This window comes from Carcharhinus amblyrhynchos, unplaced genomic scaffold, assembly GCF_965287045.1.
Source record: "Carcharhinus amblyrhynchos unplaced genomic scaffold, sCarAmb.v2.hapA scaffold_38, whole genome shotgun sequence".
Taxonomy (NCBI): Eukaryota; Metazoa; Chordata; class Chondrichthyes; order Carcharhiniformes; family Carcharhinidae; genus Carcharhinus; species Carcharhinus amblyrhynchos.
In genome coordinates this window covers 4,689,208-4,706,402 of record NW_027649779.1, presented here as the reverse complement: position 1 = coordinate 4,706,402, position 17,195 = coordinate 4,689,208, and the positions used below count along the sequence as shown (strand labels likewise).

At 41.6% G+C, this 17,195-nt stretch overlaps 1 pseudogene; it reads left to right on the top strand.

The window, feature by feature from the left end:
• The first annotated feature begins 215 nt into the window (after positions 1 to 215).
• The window catches only part of LOC145362415 (Ig heavy chain Mem5-like), a 31,905-nt pseudogene continuing 14,925 nt past the window's right edge, over positions 216 to 17,195 (top strand).

The window sequence follows — 17,195 nt, the reverse complement described above, 5'->3', positions numbered from 1 at the left end:
CAAATATCCCGATACAGATAAAATGTCCATTTTAATATTAATCTATTGTAAATCTCCGAGTCCATTCTGTTGAGGGTGTGGAAGGTGGGACGTGGATCCAGGCGCCGCCTCCAGCAGGGAATCAACAGGCGGCGCCTGGAAAGCCGCCCCCTTCTGCCGGGTATTTAAATACCGCTCACTGGGACCGGAATCCAACAGTCCGAGAGCTGGTTTGTTCACTGAGTTCCTGACACAACCATTTCCCCCAAATCACCAGAAAGATGAGGTCGGCCATTTCTCTCAGTTTGTTGCTGACTTTCTTATCTGGTGAGTATTTTTTTATTATTGTTCAAGTCTCTCACTGTTACCGTCTCAGTGTTAGTCTCTCTCTGGAATGTTCCAGAGTCAGCAATCATTTCACTAAGATTAATCCCTGGTGTTTTTGATCTATTTTTACAGGTGTCCAGTCGGAGATTGTGTTGACCCAGCCAGAGGCAGAGACCGGGCGTCCCGGAGGCTCCCTGAGACTGACCTGTAAAACCAGCGGGTTCAATCTTGGCAGCTACAGCATGTACTGGGTCCGACAGGTTCCCGGAGAGGGGCTGGAGTGGCTGCTTTACTACTATAGTTCATCTGACAACAGCTACGCCCCATCAATTCAGGGTCGATTTACTGCGTCCAAAGACACTTCAAACAACATCTTCTCTTTGGAGATGACGAGCCTAAAGATCGATGACACCGCCATCTATTACTGTGCAAGTGACCACAGCGAGAGGAACCAGGGATGGACCCGAACAAGAACAGCCCGGGAGGGGATTCCGCAACTTCCATCATAACCTGAAGGTCAGTATCTGTTTTAAATATAACAATAGCGCCAGTAATCAGAACCAAAACACAAACCAGTTCTGACAAACCTAACGTAGTGAAAATTAAACATTAAATCAGGAAAACACACAGACATAATGGGCTGAGATTTTCACTCTGTTTATATTTACTGTTTCAGCTGGATATAATGCTCGTTTTACGATTTCTGATACTTGGAGGAGGTGTTTCTAGATTGTGTTTTGTAAACAGCTGCATAAATTGTAAATTACATTCGGAATACGGGTCTATTTGAAGTAAATATTGAGCGGCAGTACTGAACAGAGAGTGAGTGCAGTTTTTGTGCGGGTGTGTGTCATTGTGATACTACAGGAGTGGGTCACAGTGCTCAGCACAGCGACATCCTCATACAAAAACCTCAGAGAAAGGGATTGTTCAAATTGGTAATCAGTATCACAGCAGCATTTCCAAAGTAAACGAGGCTTCAAAGAGATAATGTGTGGACGTAATATTAGTTTGTGATTAGGTATAAAACTCTTTCCATAAAATCGATATTGACCGACATGCTCAATCTACACGGAGAGTTTAAAAGCAATCCGACACCGTTTCTAAATATAATGACCAGGTCAAACTGAAATAACTCACTCATTCGCTCGTGGATGAGGCAGAATCAGATTTTTCACAGAACAGTGAAATTAAATCTCCGTATTTTACAGTGAGCAGGCAGGCACGGTATTTGACATGCTGTGTCTCAATGTGATATATGGATGGCACAACAGTTGCTGTCAATACAAAAACCCCTCAGCGCTAATTGACCGAGTCTGGGTCAGTGCTTTGTTTTACAATCCATCATTATTTACAGTGCTGTATTATTTATAACCCAGCACTACACAAATAGTGAGAATTAATATGAAATTTTTTTGATAACTATTTGATTATCAAATAGTGTTTTCAATAACTTGATCATGTGATCCCATGTGAAATATAAAACATTAAGGTTATTTATGTTGAGCGAACGGTATCCACCAGGATAGTAATAATTTCATGAAAAATGCAATGATTTACTTTCCCTCTGGCTTGTGATTTTGTTTAAATACTGATGGATTTCTGTCTATTTTGTGCAGGAATGGTTATTGTATGGCCCAGCCTAGAGAATGTGACACTGTGACGCTATGGGCTACTGGGGACAAGGGACCATGGTGACGGTGACTGCAGGTAAAAACCATGCATTTATTTAGTCAGTGTTTTATTTGAGCTTTTGTTTTACATTTTTCTCGATTTTATTAATTCACTTGTTCACTGAAATGTGGTTTGGTGGATTCTGTGCTGAAAATCTTTACAATGTTTCAGGTGCTCCTGCTTAAATTGGGGTTATAGAATTCTGTTAATTGATAAAAGGTGAATTCAGTCTCTTGTGATTTGGTGTTTATCTGCTGAGGACATTGTTTGGCTGGGTTACATTAAATGTCTTCCTTTTGTGAAACAGTTCGGCGTTTCTGCAATGTTTAATCTCGGTGACATCTCGTGGCTGCGAGTTGCACCATCTACTGCACAAGTGTTAGAAATCTAACCCAATCTTAACAAAATGTGTTAAAGTTTCTGCATTAATGTTATGAACATTTTCGGCTTAATCACAATGCTGGTTTTGTTATGTTATTGTTGTGCTCAGCTTAATTATTAGTTACTTTGGTGATGGGCGGATTGGCTGGATTTTTAATTGAGACTTTCCGCCAATGTGAAATTTGATTCTGTTGAAACAGTTTGTAGAATTGAGCTGTTTCTGCATGAACCGGGGTTCAGTCCCTCAGTGATGTATTTTTTCTGGTGAGGAGATTGTCTGTCTGGGTGACATTGAAGAAGTGAAATTTGTGAAATGGTTTGGCGATTCTGCATTGTTCACACTCCGTCATACTGAGCGGTTAAACACTTTGTGATTGAATCCAGAGTCTGCGGGTTTTAAACTATTTGACGTGTGCCTACACAAAGAAATCAGGCAGGCTTTATTGCATTTGTATTTTTTTTAATCGTAACCGATAATTGCTGGTAAAATCAAACCACGGTTTACGCCACTCGTCCAAAACACAGTTTGCCACTGCATACCCAATTTGGGGTAGGTGCAATGTTTTACCTGATGGCTGCAGGTAAATGTTTAAATATGTTTGAAATCTTTTTGAAATATGACCCAATATGAATAGAATGTGGTAAAGTTTCAATGTTAATTTGTTGTACATATTTCACCTCCTCACAATGCTGTTGCTCTTATTCCAGATTTCTGTTTAGTTTAGTCATTCATATATTTGGTGACGAGCTGGTTTGCCGGATTGGATACTGAAATTTTCTTGCGATGATATTTTTGATTTTATTGAATGGATACATTCAACAGATTCATTCCCTCAGTGATGTGTTTTGGTGTGTTTCTGTTGAGGAGGTTCTGTGGTTCGGTCGCTATGAATGTTAAAATGTGTGAAATGGTTTGGTGTTTCTGCATTGTTTAAACTGGGTGGCACTGAGCAGTTACATGTTTTCTGGTTGAATGCAAACAATCTTTGAGTTTGAAAATCCTTGCAGGGAGAGAACAGGCAGGTTTTGAAAACAAAAGCAAACATATTACAGCATTTTTAATTAAAGTTAAACGAACGTTTACAAATTAAAATAAATCATAACATACAACGTTCACTGGGACACTAAGTCGTTGCTGCAACTACAGACTTCTCATTAACAAATTTAATCGTAAAATTAATATAAATTAAATATTTTTAAGTAGGTAATATAACTCCATGTTCACCAAAGATCATTTTATATTAATATCATTATTCATTATTCCCTCCTAATAGTTCTGCTGTGCTTCACACACAACTAACATGACCAGAAATGTTTTTATGCTGGAAATATTTTGTGATAATTCCGGAAACTGTTTCAATGAGAACAATCTGTTTCCACAGCAGTGCTCAGTTCATCAAGATACTTTGCATTAATTGTTATATCCCAATGAAGTTCGCTTTCACTTAAATACGAATTTTAGAGAATAAGACGTGGCTATTTGGTATTTTTGTGTCCGATTATTACATTCTTTCTGTGGAGGCACAGCATTCCTTCCAATTCATTTGTAGGTGGATGTCAAGGTAGTTAATTACTCATGTCATCTCAAAATTTTTGGAATGGTTTGGTGTTTCTCAATTGCTTCTGTATTTTGTTGAGCACCGTGATCCTGAGCGGTTACACTTTTTCCAGCTAAATGAACAAAAGGCAAACTACGTTTAAAAATTATTTTCAAGATAAAACAAACAAGTGTCAAAAAAAATGCATGCCAGGACATTTTATTCATGTTAACTAATAGTAGCAGATTATAATAAAACATGATTTATAATTCTTACTGTGTCACTATATCTCTGAGAGGGACATTACACTAACCTGAATCTGTTACATTTGATGTAACATTTTCAGGAAAAAATATATTTTATGCCCAATTTTCTAGATTTAAGACAGAGAGGTACAGGTAGTTAAAAGTTGAAGGGGATTTTGAAATTAATATCTGTTTAATTTAAAATAAGTTATTGAATCTTTGTTGTAATTTGACAATTGACCACTTAGAATCCCACATTTTGAATAAACTTGACAGGGTGGGCACAGTTTTCTGACAGGTGGAATTTGCTAGCACTAAGCAATTGTTCAATTAATGGTGTTTGAATTGTCGTAAGGTGTCAACAGAAACTGGAAAGAGATTGACAAGTTAATACATGAAATTCAAAAAGATTATTTTATATACAAATATAATAATATTATTTAACAATATTTGTAATATAGTAATATTTGTTCTACGCTTAATAATAACATCATGGCTCCATTACTGCTGAAAACAGAATAAATGTTAAATAAAGATGAATAAATGACAGGATAGAAGAATCGATTCTATTGGAACATTATGTTTAATTCTTATTAAATATTATACTGAAGAAAAAGTCTCGACTTACTTTGTGCATCATTTTTCAATGTTGCAGAGGATTTGAATCAATTGTCCTCATTGATTTTTTCACTGTTTAATTCAGATCTTCTTAAATTAATCAATATTTTCAGTAAGTAAATTATATGGATGATCCAAATTATTCAATCTAAGAAGCAGTTTCATCGATCTCAAACCGTCAGGTCGTTACAGCAAATACAAATACAGAAGCACGCATTTTAAAACGTTTGTAGGTTATAATAAGGCATTGGAAGTAAAGTGGAAATGAAAAACATTACAATGCGATTCGATTTAAGCAAATGAAATTCAAATGTCTGAATCTTTCCACTCAGTAATTTGAAGTTTATTGTTTAAGATTTAATTGAAACCTTATTACTTCACAATGTTCGAGGCAAAGACACGTTTTGAATGATTGAAAACTGATTTTATTGCGAAGTACAAATCAGTAACAGGAGAACTAACTGACAATTAACAATAACAAAATATAATATTGGAGCTAATTAATTCAAAACAAAATACCTTGAATATTGCACTGGTGTACAACATATCATCTGTTTTAAAGAATATTTAATGGTATCAAAAATGAATTCAGAAACAAAACATTTCTTTGCTCAGCTCGATAAATTGTTTTGCCTTTATTATTCCGTTGACTACATTTAGTTAAGAAATTAGTTCGAATCATGTAATGATTTTCAATGTTTTTGTTTCCATGTTTGTTTAATTCTTATAATGTTACGGCATCTTTGTGAGGGACATTGAACTGCCCTGAAACTGATATTTTTGATTGCTCATTTTCAGCGAAATTACATCTTTACGAGAGGTGATACAGATAGAGAGAAATAATTAAAGGTCAAGGGATTTTTTTTTTTTCAAATTAATACCAGTTTAATTTAAAACAGGTTATTGGATTTCTGTTGTTGTAAGTTGACCATTGATCAATGAGAATCCAAAAGTTTGAATGAAATTGACAGATTGAACAGATCTTTCTGCTGGGAACTCGGCTGTTGCACCGTTTGTGTCTTCTGTTTCTGAGCGTGTGGTCACTATGTTGGGACCAGGAATCTCTCTGAATGGTTATAAATCTTCCGGCCCCTTCTGCTGTATTTCGGGGACTGAAATTTGATTTATTTCTTCAATACACTTGTATCTGTGAGAAATGTGACTGTCTGACTCTGCGTCTCAGAAATTAAGTCCCTGAAGCACATTGTGTTCATCAGAGAAGCAGAAACATCAGGCTGTAGAGGGAGAATTGGGTGATTTTTAAGCAGTGATGTACCGGCCTTGGGAATGTTCGATGAACAAATACGAAGTGAGATTTACTATATTGTGCTCCGTACTACAGCAGCCCCTGAACTGTTTAGTTTGACAGTTTAACATAAAACATGAATTACAATTCACTGCATCTCTGTTAGGGACATTACACGAACCTCAATCTGTTATATTCGAAGTTCTCATTTTCAGAAAAAATAATTGCCCAGTTTTTGAGATTTGAGACAGTCAGGGAGAGATAGTTAAAAGGCAAAGGGAGTTTTAAAATGAACATCAGGTTAATTTAAAATGTTTATTGATTTTTTTCACTGTTGTAATTTGACCTTGGATCAATTAGAATCAAACAGTTTATAAAAATTTGACAGACTGAACACAGTTTTCTGACAGACGGAATTCGCTGACACTCAAGCAAAATTGTTCAAATGATTGTGTTTGAATTGTAGTAAAGTGTCAACAGGAACTGGCTACAGATTAACAATTAAATGCTTGAAATTCAAAAAGATTACTTTATATAAAAATAATATGATAATATAAATATTATAAAAATAATATTAGCTCTGCACTTAATAACATCATGTCTCCCATTAATGTTAAACAAAGAATAGAATTCTCGGAAGAATAAATGACAGAATGGAAGAATTCATACTAACTGAAGCTTATGTTTAATTCTTATTAAATATTATAATGAAGAAAAGGTTGAGACTTATATTCTGCATCGTGTTTTTAGCATTACAGAGGATTTGAATCAATTATCGTCTTTGTGTTTGCACTGTTTAATTCAGATGTTCTTTAATTAAACAATGTGTTCAATAATGAAGTTATATGGGTGGTCTAAATTATTAAATCTCGGAAGCAGTATTATTGATTTCAAACGGCCAGGCCGTTACAGTCTATACAAATTCAGAAATCTGCATTTTTAACACGATTGATGGTTATAGTAAGACATTTGTAGTAAAAGAGAAAGAGTAAAATATTACAATGTGATTAGATTTAAGTAAATGAATGACAGATGTTTGAATGTTTCCATTCAGTAATTTGTAATTATAGTTTAACATTGAGATTTAATTGGAACCTAATTATTTAACAATGTTGGGGGCAGAAGCACGTTTTGAATGATTGAAAACTCGTTTTATTACAGAGTTCAAATCAGCTGGCAGGACAATTAACAATAACTTAAAATGTAATATTGACGCTGATGAATTCAAAACAAAAGACCTTGAATATTGCACTAGCGTCAGTTTTAGAGAATATTTAATTGTATCAAAATGAATTCAGAAACAAAACATTTCTTTACTCAGCTGTGCTCGGCTCGATAAGTTGTTTTGCCTTGATTATTTTGTTGATTACATTTAATTAAGAAATTAGATCGAATCAGGTAACGATTTTCAATGTAAATATTCCCCGGTTTGTTTAATTCTTAGTGTGTCACTCTATCTCTGTTAGGGAATTTGACCTGTTACTGTGTCACTGTATCTCTGTTAGGGACATTGAACTGTCCTGAATCTGTTATTTTTGCTCATTTTCAGCGAAATTACATTTTTACACAATTTTCGCGAAGTGAGACAGGCAGAGAGAAATAATTAAAAGTCGAGAGGAGTTCTGAAATGAATACCCGTTTAATTTAAAATAGGTTATTGATTTTCTGTTGTAACTTGACTATTGATCAATGAGAATCCAACAGTTTGAAATTGACAGATTGAACAGATCTTTCTGCTAGGAAATCGACTGTTGAACTGTTTGTGTCTGCTCTGTTTCTGGGCGTGTGGTCACTGTGTTGGGACCAGGAATCTCCCTGACTGGTTATAAATCTTTTGGTTCCTTCTCCTGTACTGCAGGAAGTGAAATTTGATTTATTTCTTCGATGCACTTGTATCTGTGGGAATGTGACTGTTTGACTCGGCGGCTCATAAATTAAATCCCTGAAGCATATTGTGTCCATCAGAGAAGCAGAAACATCAGGCTGTAGAGGGAGAATTGGGTGATTTTTAAGCAGTGATGGACCGGCCTTGGGAATGTTCGATGAACAAATACAGAGTGAGATTTAGTACATTCTGTTCCGTACTACAGCAGCCCCTGAACTGTTTAGTTTGACAGTTGAAGGGTCAAATTCACTTGCATATTATTTTTAATCTTCTCAAGGCATTTTAGAGACATTTGCTCGGCCAGAATTTTTAATCTAATTGTTCCTTCACAAAGTGTTGATATGAAGCATCCTTGAGCAACTGCAGTCCATATGCTGCAGGCATCCGCCCTGCTGTTAGGCAGGGAGCTCCAGGATTTTGACCCAGCGATTATGAATGAATTGAGATATTGTTTCAGGTCTGGATGGTGTGTGTTTTGGAGGGAAGCTTACAGATTATAGTGTTTCAGATGTGGCTGCTGCCCTTGTCCTGTTAGGATGTAAACGCAGCGGGTTTGGACAGTGTATTCTATGGAGCCTTGGTGAGTTGCTGCAGTGCATGTTGTATATAATACACACAGTGCTGTCACTGCTTGTTAGTGATGGAGAGAGTGAATAGGGTGAATGAGGAGATGGGTAATCTTGTGGGTGGCTTTGCCCTGGATTGCGTCAGATTGCGTGAGGTTTTACAAGTTTCTCTCATTGAGGAAAGAGAAAATTATTTAATTGTGACTGACTTGTGAAAGATTTAAATGTTTTTCCAACACTTGCCCCACAGTCCGTATTGTGCTCACTTATCACTCCCACTTACTGTGTGAGTGGGTGAGTATGTGTGGAGTGAGGGTGCTTTTCCAGACTGAATCAGCCAGATAGAGACTGACACACATCACACACTCTCACACACATAAATACACACATACAGACGCTCATATTCTCTCACACATACATACGCATACTTACTTTCTCTCTCATACGATATCTCACACACATTCTCTTTCCCTTACGATCTACATACTCTGTCTCAAATACAAATACAGGTTTACTCTCGCTCTCTCAATCAGTCTCTCACATCTCATACATAAAAACACTCAGACGCAAACACGTCCGCACACACTCTCTCTTACACGCAGACACACACACACACACACACACACACACACACACACACACGCACACACACACTTGCTTCTGTCACCCACACACATTGCACACATCTTTCTCACTCACACACAATCCCATGCACATTTCCACACACTCATGAACAGATTATTTTGCTTTCCAATAGGCACACTGTCCCCTCTTGCAAACGCAGCTCACTGTCTCACACATGTGCAAATACAGTCTATCACACACAGGCACCTTCACACACACATTCACCCTCTCTCTCTATCAAACACACACCCAAACACTCTCTCACACACTTTCCACCTCACATGTGTCAGAGAGACTGTCATTTACATCATAGAATAGAATCACGAAATCCTACAGTACAGAAGGAGGCCATTCAGCCCATCGAGTCTGCATCATCAGGAATCCCACCAAAGCCCTATCCCCATAACCACATGTGTTTACTCTAACTAGACCTCCTGAAACTAAGGGGCAATTTAGCACGGCCAATCCCCTAAACCCAAACTTCTTTGGACTGTGGGAGGAAACAGGAGCACCCGAAGGAAACCGAAGCAGACACGGGGTGAACTTACTAACTCCATACACAATGACTCATATCGGGAATTGAACTGTGAGGCGGCAGCGCTAATCACTGTGCCACCTCGGCCACCCCCTCCCCCTCCCCCACTAACATTTGAATGAGGGTGGGATCGAGGAGCCCGAGTAAAACTCATGTGAATAAGTTTCAGCGGGAAATTCTTCTCTGTTTGGAGTCATATTTAGCACAAAGCAAGATGGTGATGGTTGTTGGAGGTCAAACATCTAAGTTGAGATATCACTGCAGGAGTTCGGCAGGGGACTGTTCTGGGACCAACAATCTTCTATTGCTTCATCAGTGACACATTCCATCCAACAGGAGGTCAGAAGTAGGGATTTCCATGTGTTACACCGGACACAAAGACACAATCAATAAGAAGGGATCTGGCTGAGACTAAGTCCGCCTGGCTCCCCAATACTGGTGGAAACTTGGTGTTTGATTCCTGTGTGACCCTAGTTTTGCTGGAAGCTTCCCTTCCAGCTCCCTCAGTCTGTCTATTTGTTCACTGATCCGTGTTTCTGAAAGAAAGGCCCCGACATTAAAGCAGCTGCCCGGTGATCTACACTGATTCCTGACTTTACACAGCCCTGTTACTGAAAGCTGATCAATGGAGAGAATCGGGAAAAGATCGATGGAGAGGGAGAGGAGGAGGTGGCTCACTGACTCTCTCACCCTCACCCACACTGACTCACTCACCCTCAATCTCTCATCCTCACTCAAATAACTTCACTCACTCACCCTCACTTACCCACCTTCCCTCACTGACACACTCTCACTCACTCACCCTCACTCACTCACCCTCAATCTCTCATCCTCACTCAAATAACTTCACTCACTCACCCTCACTTACCCACCTTCCCTCACTGACACACTCTCACTCACTCACCCTCACTCACTCACCCTCAATCTCTCATCCTCACTCAAATAACTTCACTCACTCACCCTCACTTACCCACCTTCCCTCACTGACACACTCTCACTCACTCACCTTCACTCACTCACCTTCACTCACTCACCCTCATTCATTCATCCTCACTCACTCAACCACAATCACTCACCCTCACTCACTCATTCTCATTCACGCTTACTCACTCACCCTTGCTCACTCATCCACCCTCACGTACTCGCCCTCACGCACTCGCCCGCACGCACTCAACCTCATGCACTCAACCTCATGCACTCAACCTCATGCACTCAACCTCATGCACACAACCTCATGCACTCAACCTCACGCACTCGCCCTCATGCACTCAACCTCATGCACTCAACCTCATGCACACAACCTCATGCACACAACCTCATGCACACAACCTCATGCACACAACCTCATGCACTCAACTTCAAGCACTCAAACTCATGCACTCAAACTCAGAAACTCACTGATCCTGATTCACCCTGAGTCACTCACCCTCACACACTCACTCACTCAGAATCACTCACTCATATTCACTCACTCACTCTCATCCATCGCCAATCTCACACACAAGCACTCACACACCCTCATTCAACCTCACTCGTTCACTCAAACACACGCCCTGACTCACTCATCCTCACACCCTCACACACTCACTCACTCACACTCACTCACTCATATTCGCTCACTCACTCTCATCCATCCTCACTCACCCACAAGCACTCATTCATCCTCACTCGTTCAACCTCAATCACACACCCTGCCTCTCTCATTCTCACACCCTCACTGACTCACTCACATTCACTCACTCTCACACCCTCAGTCACGCACCCACATTCACTGACCCTCACGCACTCACCCTCACGCGCCCTCATTAACTCCCTGTCACTCAGCCACCCACACTCATACACCATCACTCACTCAACCTCACTCACTAAACCTCACTCACTGACTTAGACCCTCAGTCAGTCACTAACATTCATACTCACCTTCATTCACTCATCCATTAATCCACCCTCACTCACCCAGTCTCAGTCACTCTCACTCACACTCACTCACTCACCTACCACCCTCAATCACCCAGACTCACCCCCACAGACTCAAGCTCAATGACCCTCTCTCTGTCTCTCTCTCACATGCGCCACCTCACCCATTCAAACTCACTCAGACTCACGCACTTACATTCACTCACACACCCTCACATCCTCATCATCACTCAACATCACGCAACCTAACTCACAGATCCTCAATCACTCATCCTCACTCAAACACCTTCACTCACTCACCCTCACTCTCCCACCCATCCACATTCTCCCTCACACACTCTCACACACCACCCTCAGTAACAGTCCCTGACTCACTCACTCTCACCCCTCACTTACTCAGTTAAATTCACTCCATCACCCCCATTCACTCAATCTCACTCACTTTCAATCACCCACCTCCACTAACCTTCACACATCCTCACTCACTCTCCCTCATTCTTTCAATCTTGCTTACCTACACTCATCCAGCCACCTTCACTCACATTCAGCCACCTTCACTCACCTACCCTCGCTCACACACCCTCATTTACTCACGCTCTCTCACCCTCACCCACGCTTACTCACCCTCAATCACTCATTCTCACTCAAAGAACTTCACTCACTCACCTTCCGTCACACATATACCATCACTCATCCACTCTCACTCATCTAATCACTCACACTCACATTCTCTCACTCACACTCACTGAATCTGTGTGGGGAAGGTCTGCAACGAGAGAGAAGAAAGATCTCAAGTGGCAGTTTGGTGTTCAAAGGTGGGAGATGCCCTGGGAGTGCAGAGAGCTGGAGGGAATCGCTGGGGGCTCGGGGACAGGGGCAATGGCAAAGAGTCAGGGGAGAACAGGAGGCGAGGGAAAGGGCAGAGAGCCGGGGTGGGGGTGGGCAGAGAGCCAGGGGAAACAGCAGAGAGCTGGGGGAAGGACAGAGAGCAGAGGGAAATGGCACACAGCCGGGGAACAGGGCGGAAAGTCAGGGGAAAGGGCAGACAGAGAGGGGAAAGGACAGGGAGCAGGGGAAAGGGCAGAGAGACCAGTGAAAGGGGAGAGAGCTGAAAGGACGGGCAGAGAGATGGGGGAAAGGGTAGAGAGGCCAGGGGAAAAGGCAGAAGAGCCAGGGGGAAAGGTCAGAGAGCTGGGGGAAAGGAGAAAGAGGGGAGGGAGCAGGGGCAGAGAGCAGAGAGCTGAGGGAAAGCGTAGACAACCAGGTGGAAATACAGAGAGCTGGATAAAAGGGGAAAAGAGCCACCGTGAAAGGCAGAGAGCCAGGGGAAAGGGCAAAGAGCTGGGGAAATGGGCAGAGAGCGGGTGATGGATGGGCGGAGTGAGGGGGTTCAGAATAGAGCTAGCACCACAATCAGCTCATCTGTAATCTCAGTGAATGATGGAGGAGACTTCAGGGCCCGAATGGGAAACTCCTGCTATTAATGTATGATCCTTCATTAAGTCAATGTTGGATTTATTTGAATTTATAATCACATTTAGAGTTTCCTGATCATTCAGTAAGTATTCATTCCGGAGGTATTTTTGAAGCAAAGTCACTAATCTCTGTTTTGTGGAGTGAGAGGCAGTGAGTTGGAGAGAGGAAGGGGCACCAATCAGATTGAACCCAGGCAATTTCCAAAACTAGTGTGGAGATGCCGGAGTGAGGTTGGTGTGGGCACAGGAAGGATTCTCACAACACCAGGTTAAAGTCCAACAGGTTTATTTGGAATCACAAGCTGTTGGAGCACCCTCATCAGGTGAGTGGATAGTCTGAATGGAGGGAGAACTTCTTCATCACAAAGTGTTGTTGTTTGAGAAATAAACAGCGGTTTGTCACACACTGCTGTTGTTTGAGAAATAAATAGTTGCTGCAATAATGGAGAAAAATTTTCCTGTTCTCTGTTAATCCAATGAATGACATGTCATTGTGAGACTAACAGAATGTGTTTTTTTTCTTCCTAATTTGATAGAAGTGGAGACAGGGATATGAGTTTCTACAGAGATGACAATTCCCAAATGATAGAAGTAACATCATCTCAAAGGCGGATGAAAGATTTATTCGGGAAATATTAGGGATAAGTTCATAATTCTAATCAATGTTCGAGATAGAAACATAGAAAATAGAAGCTGGAGTTGGCCATTTGGCCCTCGGAGCCTACTCCGCCATTCACTTTGGTCAGAGCTCATCACTATCCTGATCACACCTACTACCCACATCCCTTCATCCCTTTAACACCAAGAGCTATATCTAATACAGAAACCTATTTGTAACAATATGTTTGTTGACTTAATAAACGCACGAGTCTAACGTATTCAATTGGCTATTCTTTCCCAGCGACACCATCTGCGCCCACTCTCTACGGCCTGGTCTCCTCCTGTCAGCAACAGAACTCCGACGGCTCCATCACCTTCGGATGTTTGGCGATGAATTACTCTCCAGATGTTGCCAAACTAACCTGGAAGAGAAAAGGGCAGCCGTTTACCAGTGGGTCTAAGACGTTCCCGTCAGTGAGAAATACGGATGGAACCTACACCATGAGCAGCCAGTTAACCATCAGCGACTCAGCGGGAGAATGCCCCACAATTGACTGTGAGGTTCGACACATCAACACAGTCAAGAGTGTTGAAATGCCATGTAAGTGTTGTGGAGTTTGTGTAAAACAGAAACACTGTGATTAACATGTAGGACCTTGGTTATAACTCATTTAAATAGATGTGCATAATCCTGCCCTCTGGATTGGTCCAGTTAGTGTCTATTGACTGCAAATGAGTTAGAACATAGAACATAGAACATTCCAGCGCAGTACAGGCCCTTCGGCCCTCGATGTTGCGCCGTCAAGTGGAACCAATCTAATGACCCTCTAACCTAAACTATTCCAATGTTATCCATATGCCTATCCACTGACCATTTAAAATTGGCGAGTCCACAACTGCTGCAGGCAGGGCATTCCACGCCCTTACTACCCTCTGTTGACAAAAGTTTAATTGATCCACATCTTCTGCAGGAAATGACTGATCTGTTTTTTTATTCTGAAGGCCCTCTGCTTGTGATCCATCCAACTGTTATCATCACCGTGAGTTCCAGTAAAGACATCTCAAACAGGAAATTCGCAATCATCGTCTGTTTAATCATCGATTTCCAGCCAGGGTCAATGGAAGTGAGTTGGCTGAAGAATGGGAAACCCACGCATTCAGGAATTGTCACCTCTCCCCCCTGTGAAATGAACGGGAACTTCTCGGCCAGCAGTCGGCTGACAGTTTCCGCTGGGGAATGGTTCAGCAAAGCGGTCTATACCTGCCAGGTCACTCATCAAGGGCACACTCAGCGTCTGGACATCAGCGCATCTCAGGGTAAGAGACTCAAACAGAGGACAACATATATCATTCTGATGTTAATCAGAATTAGGGATCTATTCAAGTTGGTACAAAGCATAGAACAACTTGTAAGTTATTGTCATGTAGTTTGCTGCATTAGGACAATATTTCATTCAGAATTTCATCAGAAAAACAATTTTTTTGTTATCCTTTCCTGAGATGTGCGTTTATTTCCCAAACCTGAGGGCACTGAAGTGTCACTCACGTTGCTGTGAATCTGGAGTCACATGCATGCCAGGCCAGATAAAGACAGCAGGTTGATTTTGCTAAGGACATTTGTGAACTAGGAGGGGTTTTACAGCAATAGCTTCATGAGAACCATTTCAACTTTTAATTATAGATTTTTACAAAATTCAAATTTCACATTTGCAATGATGGGATTCGAATCTGTGTCCCCAGAGACTTGCCCGAGGTTATAAGCCCATTGACAACACCATATGCCACTGCCTCCCCTTAAAAGAGTGCCCCCTTTCGGTTTGAAGCAATATAGTGAGTGAGGTGGCCTTGATGTCAGCTTGTTCCTGAGACAGCTGGTAAAATTTGGAGAGACAGTAGGTGTGAGACTGTTTCACAGGTCACAGCACAGGGGTAAAATATTAGAAAGTGCATCCACCCTATTTATAAACCAACGGTCAGTACTTTTTCCCTGAGTTCAGGATGGTGTGTTTGTTTGGGAATTCTCCAATCCTGATTCATGGAAATGTTACCGCTGCTCCAATATTTAATACAGGGAATAATTCCATAGAGCAAGCTGGTTTCCCATTCGCCATGGAAGGTGAAAGGCGATAGTTAGAGATTGATATATTGAAGGCCACTTTGTCTCCTTCAGGCTGAAGACTGCTGTCCTGCTTCTGAAGGGGAACTAGGGTTCATTTCCATTTCTCATTCACAGATCCTCCCCAGTGCCTTGATACCACAGTGAAGATACAGCCACCACCAATAGAACAGGTCTTACTGGAGGCGACTGCGACCTTAACCTGCATCATTTCTAATCCTCCTGATGGCGTTAACGTGTCTTGGATCCGAGACAGGAAGTATTTGAAATCAGAGATTGCCAAAAAGCCCGGAGCGGATCGTGACAGCGTGATCAGCAAATTAAGCATCTCCACACAAGCCTGGCTGAGTGCGGCTGTGTTTGAGTGCGTGGTGAGCCATCAGGATCTGCCGACTCCTCTAAGAACATCTGTCCACAAGGAAACAGGTGAGCTGAGAGATTGAAACAATAAATGTAGGGTCAACGACAGGGTTCTGAGCAATGTGGAGGAACAGGGAGATCTTAGGGTTCATATCCACAGATCTCTGAAGGTTGCCACTCAAGTGGATAGAGCCGTGAAGAAGGCTTAAAGTGTGTTAGTGTTTATTAACAGGGGGTTTGAGGTTAAGAGCCGTGGGGTTATGCTGCAACTATACAGGGCCTTGGTGAGACCACATTTGGAATATTGTGTTCAGTTCTGGTCACCTCACTGTAAGAAGGATGTGGAAGCATTGGAGAGAGTGACACACTGCCTGCTGTGACAGTGGAGTGCAGAGGAGATTTACCAGGATGCTGCCTGGTTTGGAGGGTAGGTCTTATGAGGAAAGGTTGAGGGAGCTGGGGCTTTTCTCTTTATAGCAGAGGAGGATGAGAGACGACTAAATAGAGGTTTATAAGATGATGAGGGGGATTGATAGAGTGGATGTGCAGAGACTATTTCCTCGTGTGGATGTAGCTGTTACTAGGGGGGCATTACTATAAGGTTCATGGTGGGAGATATAGGAGGGATGTCCGAGGTAGATTCTTCACTCAGAGAATGGTTGGGGTGTGGAATACACTGCCTGCTGTGATAGTGGAGTCGGACACTTTAGGAACTTTCAAGCGGTTATTGGATAGGCACATGGAGCACACCAGAATGATAGGGAGTGGGATAGCTTGATCTTGGGTTCGGACATAGCTCGGCACAACATTGAGGGCCGAAGGGCCTGTACTGTGCTGTACTGTTCTATGTTTCTATGTAAATGCATCACTGTGTCTATCGCCAGTGAAAGTGTACTACTCAATATTTAGTTTTCAGTGCATTAATGTTCTCCCCTGAACTAAACGACTCTGGGCCGATTGATATGTTTATGGGGAGTTTGATGTGTTGATGAGTGAAAACTGAACTGAAGGCGATGTTATTGGGTTTGGATCGAAGAAGGGAGGAGCCTGATGTGGAGAATCAAAAACCAGAAAACCAAAAAGGAAAAGTAGATCAGTTGGGCCGAATG